The sequence below is a fragment of the Diceros bicornis genome, chromosome 35, assembly GCF_020826845.1.
Source record: "Diceros bicornis minor isolate mBicDic1 chromosome 35, mDicBic1.mat.cur, whole genome shotgun sequence".
NCBI lineage: Eukaryota > Metazoa > Chordata > Mammalia > Perissodactyla > Rhinocerotidae > Diceros > Diceros bicornis.
The window spans coordinates 11,684,464-11,701,686 of NC_080774.1; the positions used below are offsets into that span (position 1 = coordinate 11,684,464).

General features: G+C 54.9%; 1 protein-coding gene across 4 annotated transcripts in view; it reads right to left on the reverse strand.

Moving 5' to 3' along the window:
• The window catches only part of RBM19 (RNA binding motif protein 19), a 147,102-nt gene that overhangs the window by 49,780 nt on the left and 80,099 nt on the right, over window positions 1-17,223 (reverse strand). The window lies entirely within an intron of this gene.

Below are 17,223 nucleotides of genomic sequence, written 5' to 3' on the forward strand. Positions count from 1 at the left end.
TCCTCTCAGATAAACCTTTGAGAGATTCCCGGACAAAAGGATTGGGTCTCCCTGCTTTCCCATCTCACTCCCCCACGCCGACCCCACCCTAATGTCCATTTATCAAATACATACGCACAAATTGCTGCCGATAAATATTTAATGTGCACAGCATCTGAAGAGACGTATTATTTTATTTGAAAACCTACATACACTTGCGGTGTCTGGGCGCACAGACATCCACACGCCGGTCTAGGAGACTTCAGGGCCAGAGACCGATTGGGTAAGAAACACAGTAAAGGCTGTAAGCTCTCGTGAAATGATATAAGCTAAATCCGAGGCGTTAACCCACAGCCCTGCCAGCATGACCAGGCATCTGCCAGCCCAATTTCTGCAGGCAGGACGGTGTGTAAATGCAGCATTATGAAGCCTCAAAATGAATCTGCACGTCTCCTCGGAGCTCTCCCCGGCAGCCCGCTCCCCCCTCCTGCTGCCTCTCGGAGCAGGAGACAGAAACCGGGCTGCTGGCGACAAGGCCAGCCTCCCGGGGAAGGGGAGGCCTGTCAGTCTTCCTGGCTGCCGGCTGAGGCTCGGATTTGGAGGGGGGCCTTTTGGGGCTCAGAGGCCGGGCAGGTGGGGACAAGCAAGAAGGTGAGGTGGGAGAGCTGAGGGGAGCCAAGCCTGCAAACCCTGCTTTCTTCTGCCACCTACAGGCCGACGCGTCCCATGACACACAGGCTGCCTCTCCTCCACAGAAGCCCTGTGCCTCCGCCAGGGCTGGGAGGGCAGAGGAGGGACGAGTTCTCTGGCAGGCTCCTTCAGATAAACGGTCCTTTGGCTCTAAGTTCTTCAGAGAGCCATGGGGACCACAGGATCTGACGGCCATGAGGACCGGGTCTGAGCGCATTCAGAGCCGGTGTGGGAAGGCTGACGGGCACAGGGCGGCCTCCGCGAGCGCCTCCTACGTTCCCCAGCCACGCTCACAGATAGCCCACGGGTGTGCTGGTCTCTCCGCCCGCTCTCCACCCCTACCCCAGCCTCTTTCAGGCCTCGGTTTCACTGCTGCTTGCTCCAGCAGTCTGTGCCCATCTCCCCTAGGCCAGGTGGACGCCCCGCCAGCAGTCAGGGTTCACTGTGTTCCTCGACCAGCGCACGGTGGTGTGGACGCCTGAGCAGCTCTCTGCCGTCCCCTGGCGCTGAAACTCAGCTCCAAGAGCAGAAACCACAACTGTCTTGCTCATCACGGGATCTGCAGCAAGGAGCCCAGTGCCTAGCTCAGTGGATGCCGGAAGTTATTTCTGGAGTGAACACACGGGCAAATGGTAGCCCTGGAAGGTGGACGTGACCCCTGGCAGGTACAAGACACCTACAGAGAGGGGTGTGTAGGATTACATGAAATGGGCCATGGAGTACATACGAACAGCACAAATGCTAATTATTAGTCTTACCGCCCCCCATTTCACAGATGCAGAAACTGAGGCCCAGGGAGGCGGCAGCTCTTGCTAGGAAGGAGCAGGGCTAGACTGAATTCAGGTGAGTCTGACGTTAGCTGGAGCTCTCTCTTTCCACTGTACCATGTTCCACCCCCTCCAATTATCTGGAGGGAACTGGCTCCTTTCAGGAGCTGGGTTTCCTTCTTTCTGAGGCGTGGCCCCGTCTGGCATGAAGCAGGAAGGCTGCGTGTGGGGGCGGCTATGAATGCCCTATGTGGACTCTGAGGGGTCCAGTGACTTGCCCAAGACCCAAGGGCAAGGGAGGCCGACTGAGTCCAGTGCCTTCCACCCACATCATGTGCAAACCTCCTGTCTTTGCCCACGGGGGCTCTAACCCTGTCCCTTGATGGTCTCAATGGCCTCTGCCCAAATTTCTTCTTAGCCATGTCTAATTTCTGGTGAGCCAGCCTATGGGTGTGTGTGCATGTGAAAGACAGACAGAGAGAGAGAAAGAGAGAAAGAGAGAGAGAGAAAGAGACTGTTGAGGTTAATGCCTCCCTCTCTGCAGCACACTGCAAGCTGTGGATGCTCTGTGCATGGTAAGCAGCTAAGGGTCTGGAGAAAGGTGAGGAAAATAATTAAAAGGTGGAGAAAAAAGCTGATGAGGAGAGGCTGAAGGAGCCGGGTTTACATGGCCTGGAGAAGTGGCATCTGAGGGCTCGGCAGGGGGAGCTGTGACAGAAGGGTACCCTGGATCCATGAAGGATCTTGGGCAGGGATCAGGGAGCTGGGATCCCGTCCCAGGCAGCTGGGGGCGGTGAGGAGGTCACAGCCCTGTCTGGTGTTTCCAGACAGACATCTGCACAGCAAATGAGAAGCTGTGTCCAAAGACCCTAGTAGCTTAAAAAACCCCATTATTCTTCAGGGGCTCAGGGAAATGGCTCTGGTGAGCATGTTTCCCCTCCCTTCTGAGAACAGGACAAGACAGAGCTGGGCCTTATGGAGCAGCTGGAAGATTATAGTTAGATCTTAGAAAGAACTTATGATGTCTACAAAGCCTGGAAATGAACTGGAGCTGAGGTTTCAAGACACATCATTGCTGACAAACGTCCCAGTGCCTGCAATGTGCTAGGCCTTTTAAAAATATGCTTTCCAGGTGCAGGAACTGGGAGCCAATAGCGTTACTGCCTCCATTGTTACAGATCAGAGAACCAAGGGCCACAGAGGCAAATTGACCTGCCCACGTCCCAAAGCACAGGACTCAACACCCAGGCGAGCTCTTCCCCATGCCATCTCTCCCAGCTCAAGAACAACGCTGGGAAGTGGACAGCTTTGGTTGTGGGTATAACTGAGTAGGATAATATAAGGCCGATGCTAATGATCTCAAACAGATATTGAAAGAGAATTAAAAAGAAAAAAAAAAGGCTGGGGGGAAAAAATCGATGAAGTACCTTTAGCTCCTTGGAGATAAGCGATATATATAAATACCAGCCATTATTAAGGCTCTTATCTGACAGCAAAGTCCAGGGAGCCATTGTTAAGAGCGGCTTCAGAAGGAAGTTCTGCGTGGACCCTGTCTCCTGGGGGCAGAGGCCGCCGCCTGGGCAAGGCTGGGCAGGGCCCCCAGGGACCATAGACGGAGCAAAATCACGGGGCGCCCAGCAACGCCCACCGAGCCCAGACTCCGCACTCGGGGAAGGAGAGGAGTATGCTCCCCACTGTGTAGATAATAGAAACCACAAAATAGCAATTACTGTATCAGAAACTGTGAATAAAGAGGACACACCGGGCTTTAAACACAGCCCTCCTTCCCTCCCCCACCTCGCTCACACTTCAGTGACAAACTCACACCTCACTTTTCCAATTATTTCATTCACCTCGGGTTCACCAATTACTCCCCACGCCGCAGCCCCACCCCCTCCCACGCCAGGAGCGCACGACTGGGGGCGGATTGGTGGGTCTTCCACTACTGGCATCTGCTGTCACGTTTCTCATTTCTTTCGAGGGTGCGGGGGTGGGGTGGAGGTGGGAGGGGGCGCCGAGGTGTTGAGCGAGGCAAGCCAATTATGCCCGGCCCTCATAAACAAGTCTGGGCATGCAAATCGTGTTTGCACACAGGCCCGAGAGCAGACGCAGTGTGTGTGCGCCCCGAGTGCGATCAGGGATTTCCACCCCCGAGCACACGGTGCGCCCCCTGACCCGACCTGCCACAGACCCGGCCGGCGACTGCTCGGGGGTTTTGGCTCCGCTATGGAAAAGGGATGAATCATCCGATCTCTCCTCCTTGACTGAAGTGACGGGATCAAGCAGAAGGAGTGAGAGGAAAGGTGAGGGGGAGACAAGGGAACCCTCCAGAGATGCTGAACTTGACAACTTTGCAGCTGCTCTGGTGCCTGGGTTGTGGGGCTTAATGGGTAGGCTAGGAGGCTGGTCTAACCCTTAAGCCCGCATGCCGACACCAAGTGGGGGTCCAAGACACCCTAGGCTCCTCTGCTCCCACGACACAAGTCCTTATCACTCTCCTATTTGGATCTGCAGAAGGAACCAGAACCGCAGCAGAAGAGGCAAGTCACATGGGGAAGTTTGTTGGCATGTCTACTCCCCACCTGCGCTCAAGGTATCGCTGAGCGAGAAAAAAATCTGCTGCCACCCCCAAAGTCAGAACAACAGTGCATCTCAACAAGATGAAGGGGTGGTTTTGTGATGGTAGCAGACCACAGGCTTCTTTCTGTGCCTTCCAGAGGTAAGCAAAAGGGCTAAATCTAAAAGGCATTAAAAAGCCTTTCCGATATACCACCAATTTCCCAACACACACAGTGTAGCCAGCCATTCCCCGGGGTACCTCTTCAGTGCTACGTGTCCGTGGCGTGCTCAGCATCTGCTGTACATGATCTCACAAGAGCCTTATGAGCAGGGCACTGCCATCCCCATTTTACAGGTGGAGAAACCGAGGCTCAAAGAAGTCACGTGATTGCTCCAAGGTCACTCGGTGAGTCATCACCTACCCCAGGGGTGAAGTGATGGCCCACGGTCCCCTAGCTGGGCTCCACGCGGGAGGTCTGTCCCTGAGCCTGCACTCTTGCTCACTGGAGCTTACACGGACCGTCCTGTCTGGCAGCTGTCGACCGGGGCCTCCTGTGTGCGAGGTGCCGGGAGGGAGTCAACGGTGGGCCAGACATCCACTTGGTTCTCAGGGGACCCTCGCCTAGTAGGGAAGAGCCGGCAGGCAGGCAGTGAGCCCCACTCTGTCCCACAGACACAAGAGGACTGGGGGATAAAACCCCTTATCTCAGCTGCCTAGGGGCTACGGCTCAGGGCTTCGGATCTTCTCACTGCTCTCCCCTCGGTGCCCACCGTCCTGAAGAAGGGTCTGCCCAGGAACTCAGAGCCCAGGGAGCAGCTCCTGCCGGGTGAAGGAACGTGGCAGGCTGGCAGTTGCTCTGCCCGGTGTCCCATCTCATGTTTCCCCTTTGTTTACAGTTGCCGTGCAGCTACGGGCCCCAGATGAGGCAGGGTGGAGAGACAGACAGGCTGACCCCTCCACCCACGACAGGTGATGCCGGCAGCAGAGGGAGGCTCGGGAACAGGACGCAGCATCCACACCTCCCACCTCTGCGATGCGTACAAACCAAAGCCTTTGTAAGGCACCCTTGTCCAACCCTCCAACCCCACAAATGGGAAACGGGGGCCAACCCAACACTGGCTTTCCTCCTGTTCTGGAAGCCACCAAACTATGCATGCCCCAGGACCTTTGACCTTGCTCTTCCCATAACCTGGAACTCCCCTTACCCAGATATTCCCACAATCCACTCCCTGTCACTCAATCTCAGGTCACATGCCACGTTCTCAAAGAGGCCTCTGTGGCCACCCTGTTTAACGATGCTTCTCCACCACACCAGCCACTCTCTGTCACGTCTGAGCACTGTCTGAAATGGCTTGTTTATTTATTTGTCCTTCCCTCCCTGTTCTAGAAACAGAAAGAACACTCCAAGACGGAAGGGTTCTTCGTCTCTGTCGTGTCTGCAGAACCAAGGACTGTGCTGAGCACACAGAGAACACTGCAAACGTGCATTCAGTCATGAATTCAACATTATCCGAGTCCTCCCTCAGAGCCAGGCCCCTACCCTTCCCAGGAATCGTCTCATACAGTGCATACGCTCTTGTGGCGGCAGTCAAGTTTAGGGGCAGAACACTCGGTCCTTCCATCCTTAGGATGCTCTTGCAAAGACTACAACCACAAGTTATTACAAGGAGAGTTTGGCCCCCAGGGGTCAATGCTCCTTCCAAAGGACCCCATCTACTCCCTCAATTGCCGTGAATAAACAACAGCAAAGAAAAATGGGCCGACTGGGCTATTTACGAAGCGACTAGCGCCAAGACAAGAAGGTTCAGAATGGTGCCCGCTGGGTAGGACAGAAAAGACACCGTTCCCTCCCCAGACAGCCCTGGCCAAGGGGCAGACGTGCAGGGAGTCTCGGCGTGGTGGGACCTGCAGTGGGCTGTTCCACCCCCAGAAGGCTATGCTGGGGAGTGGGTATCAACTCCGGAGTGGGGCAGTACTGGGGGGCCGTATAAGGGAGGCCTATTTAGGCCAGGAGTTCCCTCCTCTTCTGTTCTCTCCTTGTAAAGACTGCCTTTTAGACTGAACTTCTCCAATTACTCACCGCTCACCGTGGTGAGAGCCGGATGGAGAAAGGGCACCTCATCACCGTCAGCATGATACTCCCTTTCATTTTTGCCTCTTGGAGGCTGAGAAATGGTCTGGTTTCCAAGAAAGAGAGAAAGGGGGTGTGGTGGACAGCGCTCAGCTTTCCTCAACAGGGCTCCTTTCCAGGCAAGCGTGACCCTCTCTCTAGATGAGGAACTGCGGGAAACAGCAATTCAACAGCATCTCTGAACCAGAGGCGGGGCCCGCGTTCCAGGCCGAACCCACAGACCCTGACAGGCTCTGGCAGAGGGGACCTGGCCTCGGAAGACGGAGGCTCCCGGCCTGGCTCAGCCGGGTGACCCTGGCAGAGTCGTTTCCAGGCTGGAGTGATAAGAGAGAGAAAGCAAGGTGTATGAAGGCGTCTTGAGACGTGCTGGAGGCGGGTCAGTGGAACGGACAGGATGCTGACCCCCAAGTCAAAGACCTCTGGGGGCCAGACAGATGGCAGTAGGGAGCCAAGAGAGGTGGGGCAAACGGTCCAGCTCCGTGTCGTCCCTGGACCAGCAGCATCAGTGTCATCCGGGAGCTCATCAGAAATCAAAAGTCCCACTCCTGTCTCTCTGGATCACAAGCTCTGGGTGGACCTGGCAATCCAGGCTGTAACAAGCCCTCCAGAGAAGTGTGAGTCTGCTCCAGGTTGAGGACCACTGCTCCACCAGAGAGGGCAGGGACCACTCAGTCCCAGTCTTCTCTGCCGCAGACCTTGTCAGAGCCTTTAAGATATTAGGTACATTGAGGATCTATCTGGAAGAGCGAGAGAGAAGACACACTGTTTCTCAGGCTCATTTGGCCACTGGACCCCTCTTTTCCCTAAAGAAGAAAATCTGTTAGCATCTCCCAGGACACTGGTGTTCCATGGCACACAGTTGGGAAACACAATTTGGGAGATGAAAAAGAAGTACGGCAGTCACCACGAGGGCCTGGGCAAACACATGAAGGAGAAGGCCTTCGCCTGCAACACTCAGGTGATGCCTCTCATTCTCCGGGGATCAATCACAGTGGGGAGCTACTGCAGAAGGAGCCTAGCTTTGACAGCGAGGGGTCAGGTCATAGCATCACGGAAGTGTGGAGTCAGACGTGGGTTCTGATCCAGCCCTGCACCTGATGTCACCCTTCTGAGGCTCAGGTTTGTCACCTGTAAAATGGGAACAATCGCCCAACCGTATAAGGCTGTTGAATCCATGGCTCCTGCCATGGCTCAGGAAGGAAGGAATGGAAGCTGTTGTCAGTAATGACCTTGTCCCTCAGAAGCATCTGTACTGGTGTCCAGCAAGTGACACCTCCCACGCCCTTATGGGGTTTTGGGTTGAAGCTGAGAAGAGCAGGCTGGCCCCGCCAGGCTCTTCCTGGGGGACCCCAAGGGTTTCTAGGAAACAGTGGAGATAAAAGGGCCAGATGTGATTTTGTGATTCTTGGAGCCCTGAAAAAATTAGTTCTCCATCTTACCGGCATGTCCTACTAGTTTTACAAGATAATTGGAAGAAACTGTCCCCAAGGAGGCTGTCCCCAAGGAGGCATCCCTCAGCCAGACGCAGGCACCTGTCTGTCCTCCTTTGGGCGGAGCAAGCCCCGGGAACAGCTTGTGCTCCCTCCCCCTTTAGGAAGGGGAGGATCAAGACGTGCCCTCCGGCCTGGGGGGCACATTCTGGTCAGTTGCGCGCCTCTGCGGGAGTGAGTTAATGAAACACGCAGCGGACGCTCTGCCCCACCTTCTCCCCCCCTGGTCTTCAGCCGCCTCAAGTACAGCTAATCCCATTACCAGAAAATAAAGTGGATAATTCAGGCTAATGAAATCGTTACAAGAATGTGGCCAGCCAGGGGTGGACATTCAGAACCAATTTAACACCCGTTGGTGTCGTTACCTCAGTACAGGAAATGTTTGCGAGGAGGAAGGAAAAAAAGAAAAAGAAGACAAAACTCAGCCTGTTAGCTTAAATCTGGTTCAAGAATTAATCTGCCCCATCTCTTGCTTATTGCTGCTACCTCCGTCATGCCCGGCATCTCCACGGTAACTCCAGAAATAAGAAAAGAGGTGGAGAAGCCCAGGAAGTCACCAGCCGTGCTTCAACTCGTGCATCACTCGATACCTTTTGCTCTGCCCACCTCTGCCGCCATTCTGAGAAGGGCCACTAACAGGTCAACTCCCGGGCCCCCGTCACCACCAAACTCAGAAACCTCTGAAACTGGGTTGAACTGTCTGTCCCTCGGGTCTCTACGGGGCAGGGGAAGGTGGGGTGAGCTCCTGTACAAAACAAAGCACGCAGCCGGAGCCCTCGTCTCCCGGTGGGCCTGGGGTGTTGAGCAGGGGACACTCCTTGCCGCTGACCCACACGCCCTCATGCTGCCTGCTGCCAGGGCACAGCCAGGCCTCCTGAGACGGCTGAATGGTGGCCACTCAACGTCTCAGCACCTGCCACCTCCACTCAGGGCCCAGTCCCTCCCCTGCCACATCCCCTCCACGCACAGAAAGGGCCCTGTCAATTTCAGTTCTCTGGATCCATTTCAGCCCTCAGAACCTTAATGAGGACTGCCTACCCCGAATCCAGGTTCTCTCGAGTTGATTCGCATCAGCCGTACGCTGCTCTCCCAAACGAGGCACGGCCTGTTCTAACTCCTCAGGTTAAGGGCACGAATCTTCCACGATCTGGGTCCTCCTGACTGGGAAACGTGCAGGGCAGGTGGACGAGAACGAGGAGGACAGAAGGGAAAAGAAGAGAGGCAAGATCTTACAGGGAGAACTTCAGCTGAGCTTGTAGGGTTTTGTAGGGACGTAAGGGGCACACGTGCGTAGGCGGTAAGTTCCAGTCACTGGGGGATTAGAAAGCTCCCCATTGATGGTCCCCCCAGTAAGAGTGCCAAGCAGGAGCCCACGACCACCAACACCGCCTTCCACTTACTGATCAAGTGGAATGCATCCTGGGAGATTCCAGTGACAACATACAGCTTGTGGCCGTTAGGGTGCACCAACACGCACGCCCGTATCACGGCCGCTGGGCCCCATCTCTTCTGACCCCTCTGGAGAAGCACAAGGTGGCACCTCAACACCCCGACAGGTCTATGGGGTGTCCCAACAGCATCTCTAGAAGGGGTGAGATGGTGGCAGGAGCCCCCTGCAGGGCTTCAGTGAACCACAGCCCTCTTGGGAGCACGAACGGGATGTGAGCCAATGCCACCTCATAGGGGCCGAGGACAGAGACTCAGGCCACAAGGGGCTCAGGGCAAAGCAAGCCACACACTGTCGACACCACACGGCTCCTGCGGCCTGCACAGGATGTTGCTGCTCACTCATCTAGAATCCAGAGAATCCAGAAGGTAGAAGAGTCCCCTGGTGACCAGAACGATGCCATGAAGCCCTGCACTGAGCTTCTGCCTGTCACCTACGGGCAAGCCCTTGACCCTGTCCCCTGCCCTCTGAAAGCCTATTCACTTTCACACTTCACACACTTGTTTATCTAATTTCTCGTTCCAGAGCAGAAGGGCAAAGGGTCCTGAAAGGCCTCAAGAAGTGTTAACTGACAGCCTCGGATCAGACCAGGGGCATGCACACTGTTCCTGTAAAGGGTCAGACAGTAAATATTTTTGGCTTTGTGACTACTCAACTCTGTCCTCCCAGTCTGAAAGCAGCCACAGACAATATGTAAATGAACGGGCGTGGCTGTGTGCCAATAAAACTTTATTTACAAAAGCAGGGAGCCGCCGTGGGAGCCTTAGTTTGCCAACTGCTAGATTAGACCCAAAAACCAAAACATGGTATTTCAGTAACTGGAACAGCGCAGCAGCTGGGGGCTACCAGGTTCAGGGCAGACGGCAGACACCGGGATGGCTCTGCTCGGCGCCCCCGTAGTACAGCCCGGCCTCAGCGCCCTGTGCCCAGGTAGGAGGAGGCATTGTGTATTTTAGAAAGACTTCCACTGCATGGTCAACATTTTCAGAAAGGACTGATGCTTCAAGGCATTGGGTGGTAAAGCCGCTTCCCAGGAAACCCCTCGTTCCCCAGGGTGGGAGAGATGAGGACACGGTGCGGCTGACAAGCTGAGTTATGGCCTGTTTGCACCGAGTGGTGAGTGCCGGGCTCCACAGAGCCAAAAGCCATACATCTCACCACCAGCCTAGAGACCTAAGCAGCATGGAGGCAAATGTACGGACCCGTAAACCCAGTTGTCACCCTACTAGATGGCGAGAGAGGAAAAGAATGCCAGGGCGGAGGATGCCACCTCGAAGGCCTTGCTGCCCAGCCTGCCGACCCACAAACGCCTTGCATCCACTGTTGCCTGCCTCATTCCTCTTCCTCGATGTCGTCCGACTTTACATCCAATTGTGCGTTTTGTTCTCTATTTGTTTAGGGTCCGTCTCCCCTGCTGGACTACTGAGTGGCCAGTGCCCAGGGCAGGGTCAAGGGTGCCTGGTATGCAGCAGTGCTCAGAACAAACTGTCTGCTGACCGCTGACTGACCGAGTTATGAATGGACGCTTGCCTCTTCCTGGCTTCTCTCTTTCTGGTCCCTCTCACGACTCACGTCCTCCACACCAGAAACAAGAAACAGTGGGAAGGGGACTGGCGTCTGCTGAGCACCCGCCACGTGTCGATGCTGCCCGGATGCTCTATGTTCACGGCACAGAGCAGCTCCTGGGGTGGCAGCACTCCCAGGGTGCCTGTGACACTGAGGGGAGGGCTGTCTAGGCTCACAGGGCTGGCATCGAGGGCTGTCTGACTATGGAGGGCGCCGACTTCCTGCCTTGCCTTGTTGTGCCCCACTCTGGGCAGAGTACCCACTTCTGCCCTTGAACCCACTCCTCAGGTTCTAGCTGGAGCCCACCAGCCACTGGGAAGCCGTTAGGCAAATGATGGAGGAAGCGGAAAAAGACTCTGAGGAGATGATGATAGATATGGAAGGCAGCCTCTGAAGCGCTTGGCATTCTAGAAGCTTCTGACACTTGTCATTAAGAGGAACACTCCAGACCCACCACAAGCATTAGAAAGCCCCACATGGATCCTCTCCACCCCCTTGTCGAGAGTCCCAAGCACCCATCTGAGGTGGGAAAAGGCAGAGAGCATGGTCACTGTGTCTCCCCAGGAGGCCCCAGGATGATAAGTCACAGCTGGGAGGTGACTGCTTTTCTAATCCAATGGGGTTCAGATAACTAATTAGCCTCAAAACCTGAGCTTTCAAAGAAAGCCAGGCCTGTCCTCACCAGGGGCTGACAGCCGAGACATTTCCCCAGAAGACTCGAGACGCAAATCCACAGTGTGGGCCATTGCATGGAAGGCCCTGGAGGCCCTCCCAGGGGCCTGGCAGGATGCAGGGAGCAGAGGACAGGTGACCCACGCTGCCGAGCCCGCCAGCGCGCACGGGGTGGGGAGACCCTCGCCCCACTGGGACAAATACTATGTTAAAAGTCTGGGAAAAATGGGGCCAGCCCTGTGGCTTAGTGGTTAAGTGCGCGCGCTCCGCTGCTGGCGGCCCGGGTTCGGATCCCGGGCGCACCGACGCACCGCTTCTCCAGCCATGCTGAGGCCGCGTCCCACATACAGCAACTAGAAGGATGTGCAGCTATGACATACAACTACCTACTGGGGCTTTGGGGGGGGAAATAAATAAATAAATAAAATTATTAAAAGTCTGGGAAAGAAAACAGCAATAAAATAACTCGAGCTCAGGATGGCTGGCGAGTTTTAAGAGGCAGGGAGAGGTGGAAATGGATTGTGAGGGGGACCATTCGTTTGGGGCCAAATAAACCAACGGAGAACTCGATTCAATTACAGAAGGGAAGAGGATTTAGAATCAGATGGTCCATCAGAAACCAAGACCCAAAAGGGTCTAACTTGGGCCGTGCGTGGTCTGGAGCCCGGGACGTGGTCTGGAGCCCGGGGCCGGAGAGAAATGGGCTCCGGGGGCGGGGTTTCAGCTACAGGAAACGGGGAGGGAGGGAGTCTGAGGTGCGTGAATGTAAGAGCTGGGGTGGGTCCCGCCTTGGGGTGTCTTGGTGAGCATAGGTGGGGAGGGCTCTTTCTGTGATAAGAACCCCAATTAGGGCCAGAGAGGATTTGGGGTGTGGGAAAACCAAGGAGCCCCAGGCAGAGGTGAAGAGAAAAGGAGAGAAATCAGCAGTCAGAAGGGAAGGAGGCTCCCTCTGCAGCAACCACTGTTTATCTCACCAGCGAGTTAAAGAGCATCATTTGCAAAGTTCGCAAGGAGGGAAAAGTAAATTATCGTGTCTCTGGCGATGCACAAAGCCGGGGACGTGCTTTATCTCCTCGCTCCCTCCTGGTGCACAGGAGAGGGGCTGTCTGTGTGAATCTCGGCGCCTCCTCGTCCTCCCCGCCTCCCCTCCGTTCCATTTGGAAGATGAAGAAGTGTGGCCACAGCTCTTTCTGAGGCAGCAGGCCTGTGGAGACGCGTGCCTTGGGGTGGGCGTGGGGGTGGGGTGGGGAATTATCATCAGAGAAAAATAATCAGAGGTTTCACACCCTTGTGGGGCAGGGTGGGAGATGATTAAAACCACGCTTGGTTTCTCCGGTTGGATTCAAGCCCCAGTGAAATAGATGTGGTGCTTCCCAGCCCCAGTGGAGAGCAGCTCCTCCAACAGCAGGGATGCGGTCACACCCCATGTTCGGCATGGCCCCCACTCAAACGGGGAGAGAGACAGGAAGTCTGGAGGCATAGACGGTGGCGGGGTTACGAGCACAAGCTTGGGGGTCAAGCTGCCTCCTCTCTGCCTCAGCTTGCTCATCTGTAAAATGGGGTAACGGTCTCGCACCCCACAAAGCTGTGGTAAGGATTAAATGAGATCGTATGTCTGAAGCCTCTCACACAGGGCTGGGCCCACAGTGAGGATTGCTAAGAAGCAAAAATGAACAGGTGAGGGAGTGGATGACAGAATGAATGGGGGAGATCATGCGAGGCAGGTCAGGACAACCTCTCTGCTCAGTGCTCTGCCATCTGGGCTCTCTCCTGCCCTCAGAGCCAGAGTGAGGGGTCCCGCGCGGGGACGGCATCCCACTTTACAGATGAGGAAAGGGGAAGGCGCCTGCCCCCGCCTGCCTTCAAAATGCCAAGTGGCAGACGAGGGACTGGACGCCTGCAGACTGAAGCCCCACTCCCCCAGGGGGCTGGCCCTCTGGCCACAGGATGCTCGGTCTGTCTCACCCTCTAACTCAAAACAGGGAAGCTCCGCTTGGGGGTGTTCGTATGCTGGGGTTCTGGGGGGCGATGTCACCTGAAACAAGGCTTCCTGTGGGGAGAAACCCCTCTGCTACCCCAGTGACCACTGGTGTGTTCCAGGAGCATCTGTTGGAGGTGTGCTGGGGTGAGGTTGGTCACTGTGGCAGAGCCACCACTTGCTCTCGAAAGGTACGACTCCCACATCTCCCGGCCCCCGTGGGCAGGCGGAGTTAGGAGCCGTGAGACCAGGTCTGGCCTATGAGTGTGAGCAGAAGCCCGAGCACGGCTGTCTGGCTCTCTCCTCCCCTGCCAAGGGGAGACCTGAAATTATGTGCTGAGAAGGTAGAGACTCCTTCCGCCTGGGGCCCTGAGAGAGTCTGTGGAGCAGAGACCCCGCCGACCCCCGCTGGACGTGCACACGAGCTGTGGCTATGTTAGGCTACTGAGCTTCTGGGGCTATGTTGTTACTGCGGCATGTCAAACAGATCCTGACTAATACAGGGACTAAAGAGGCAGGGGTTGGGGAGGATGGAGATGGCTACGAGCGGGCAGCACGGAAACACTGAAATGCACAAGGACGGAAGCGTGAGGACAGCAGCCCTGGGACAAGAGCTCATGGAGACTGGCCTTCAGCATCCAAGTTTGGTCTGGTTCTCCCTGCGGCCATGCGACACCTCCCGTGTGCCAGGCATGCTGCCAGGCGTCTAGAAGGCACAGCCGAGTGAGGCCTCGCGCCTGCCTGTTCTCTTGTGTCATGTGCTTTGGCACCAGGGTGGCTATTCTCATTTTAGATGATAATGAAGACAAGGGGAGTGGTTCTCTTAGACCAGGGGTGGGCAAGCCACAAACCACGGCCAGATCTGGCCTACTACCTGCTTGGGTAAATTAAGTTTTACTGGAAGGTATCTTGTCTATGGCTGCTTTTGAGCCATAGCAGCAGAGGTGAGTATCTGTGACAGAGACCATACAGCCCACAAAGCTGAAAATATTGACTCTCTGGCCCTGTATTAGGGTTCTCTAGAGAAACAGCCAATAGGATATATACACATGTACAGAAGGAGATTTACTATGAAGGACTGGCTCACAGGATCACGGAGGCTGAGAAGTTCCCCAGTCTGCCGTCTGCAAGCTGGAGCCCAGGAAAGCTAGAGGTATAGTTCAGTCCCAGGCCAAGGGCCCGAGAACAAGAGGAGCCAAAGGTGTGAGGCCCAGGCCGAAGGCCCAGGAGCCGGGGGTCTATGGTATGAGTCCTGGTCTCAGTCCGAAGGCCAAAGAACTAGTAGCACCGATGTCCAAAGGCAGAGGATGGATGTCCCAGCTCAAGCAGAGAGCAAATTCATCCTTCCTCCAACTACTTGTTCTATTCAGACTCTCAACTTATCGATGATGCCCACCCATACTGGGGAGGGCCAATAGCTTTACTCAGTCCACCAATTCAAATGCTAATCTCCTCCAGAAACACCCTCACACACACACCCAGAAATGTTTTACCAGCTCTCTGGGCACTCAGTGGCCCTGTCAAGTTGACACGTAAAAGTAACCATCACAGGCTCTTTACAGAAGTTTGACAACCCAGGTTCTAGGCCAATCTCACCCTCGGCCCAAGCCCTCTCCACTCTGAGGCATCACGCCACCACTGTCCCCCAGCTCAGGGTCTGCTCTCTGCACTGCAACGTCCTGATCATGTCACCCTGAAAACCAGGTGGCCTACCTCCTCGCTCCTGAGTTGTCTGTTTTCCATAATCAGGTACTTATTAGATCCGGGGCACTTACTCGAGGTCGTGAGAAATCCGAGTTGACTCTAACGAGGAAGTTTGCAGCAGGCGTCATTAAGGCCTCCCCACCTCGCCCTCCCAATGTGTCATCCACCTGAGGGGCCCTAATGAGGGACTGTCTCTGGGGAGCCTGCCACCGCAGATGGCTGTACCAGGCGTCACCGCTTCTCTCTGCAGTGACCGAGAGAAGGAAAACCCACCTGATCCCTCCGCCACGGGCGGGATGAGGCACGCTGTCCCCTTCTCCCCACCCCACACACCCCCACACCCAGCAAACACACCATGGCTCAGGGATGGAGGAAGGCAGTCCAAGGTTGCCTACGGGGGAGGGGCAACGTTAGGAAACTGCCCCCCAAACTACATCCTCACCAAGATGTGTAACTAAGCGGAAAGAAAAAAAAAGCCAGAAGCCAAAGAGTTAAAAAACAATCTGGTGGGGAGGATATGTACATAGGCATGTGTGCAAGGAGTATTATTTCTGGAGGGAAACACAAGAAACTGGCTGAAGAATGAGGAGCTAGGCCTTGTGTCCCCCCGCCCGGCCTATGGCAGCTGCAGCCGTGGTGGCCAGTCTTCGTGAGAGCTCAGACTCCCTCCCCCAGCCAGCGCCCTGCCCCTTGGGGCCACCCGCCCTGCCCCAGGAGCTTGCTCAGTCCAAGTGCAGGGCAGCCGCAGCCCGGGGGGCAGTCCTCAGCAGTAGGGTACGGGAGTTCAGGTGGACAATTCTAGAAGGAATTCTGTACATTTCTCAGGAGTCTCCGTGGGATCAGGCCCTGCTGCTCGTAGCTGTGGCCACGGGAGCACACCTGTGCACGACTTCTCCTTCCCTGTCCTGCCTAACCTGCTCCCTCCCTGCTCACCATGTCACCTGCCAACACACCGTCTGTACCTAAGTCCTCCTCTCAGCTTCTGGTTTGGGGAGAACCAAATTAAGATACATACTTGCCATTTATTCTATACCTTTTTATAGTTTCTATACTATGTGCATGTTTTCTATAAAAATAATCATATATATGTACAAATATAACATATAAATATGTTTATATATTATATACATATATACAATATATGTGTATATATACTTATTTTAAGGAGAGAAAGAAGACCCATTGACACCTCAAGTACTGGCTCCTTCCACCACTGTTGGACTGCTAGTTCATTCCTTCCTCCTAAGAGCTAAGAAAATAATGTTCTTTTGATCCATGTATCCATGGTGCCCAGTGGAACCACCTGTTTCCTTTATTCCCTAGGCTGCCAGGGAGCTCAGAGTCCATCCAGTATTCCATCGCACTGCTTCCTCTGACCCTCTCCCAGATCTATTTCTCCAGATTCCCTATGGAGGGCATCACCCTTACTCACTGGTAGGCAGGTTGGAGGGTTTGCAGAGATAGGGGTTGGGGTATTTCTTCCCAATGTCCTCTTACACTGGAGCCCCCTCTCTGGCAGCAGTTCCGCCCTCTACAACGACAGCTCCCCTAGGCAGCCCCTCATCCATGCTCAATGGCAGTCTAGCTCCCCACCTGTCACTCTGCCCCAGGGGTAGTGCTGAGGGCTGCCAGATAAAACACAGGACGCCCTGTCAAACAAGAATTTCAGATAAAGATCGAATAATTGTTTAGGATAAGTATGTTCTGAATACTGCACAGGATATACTTATACTAAAAAAAAAAAAAAAAAAAAACCCGGGGCCTGCCTGGTGGCACAAGCAGTTAAGTGCGCGCGCTCCGCTGCAGCGACCTAGGGTTCGCCAGTTCGGATCCCGGGCGTGCACTGACGCACCGCTTGTCAGGCCATGCTGTGGTGGTGTCCCATATAAAGTGGAGGAAGATGGGCACGGATGTTAGCCCAGGGCCGATCTTCCTCACAAAAACAAACAAACAAAAAAACCCTTACTGAAAAAAAATTTTTAATTGAAATTCAAATTACACTGGCCATCCTGTCTTTTTATTTGCTAGATCTGACACCCCTTTGGTGACGGATTTCTGCTGCTGTTGGTCTCTGGCTGCCTCCTCCCCTACCCTACCAGTTCCTTGTAGGTTCCATAATCCTGCCCACATCTAGAACCCATCCACCCAGGTATTTAAAGCAGCTTCACGAACTCTGTTTCCAGCTGGGCCCCCGACAGACACGAAGGTTCTTGTTCTGTCGGCCTTGTCCCGAGCATTT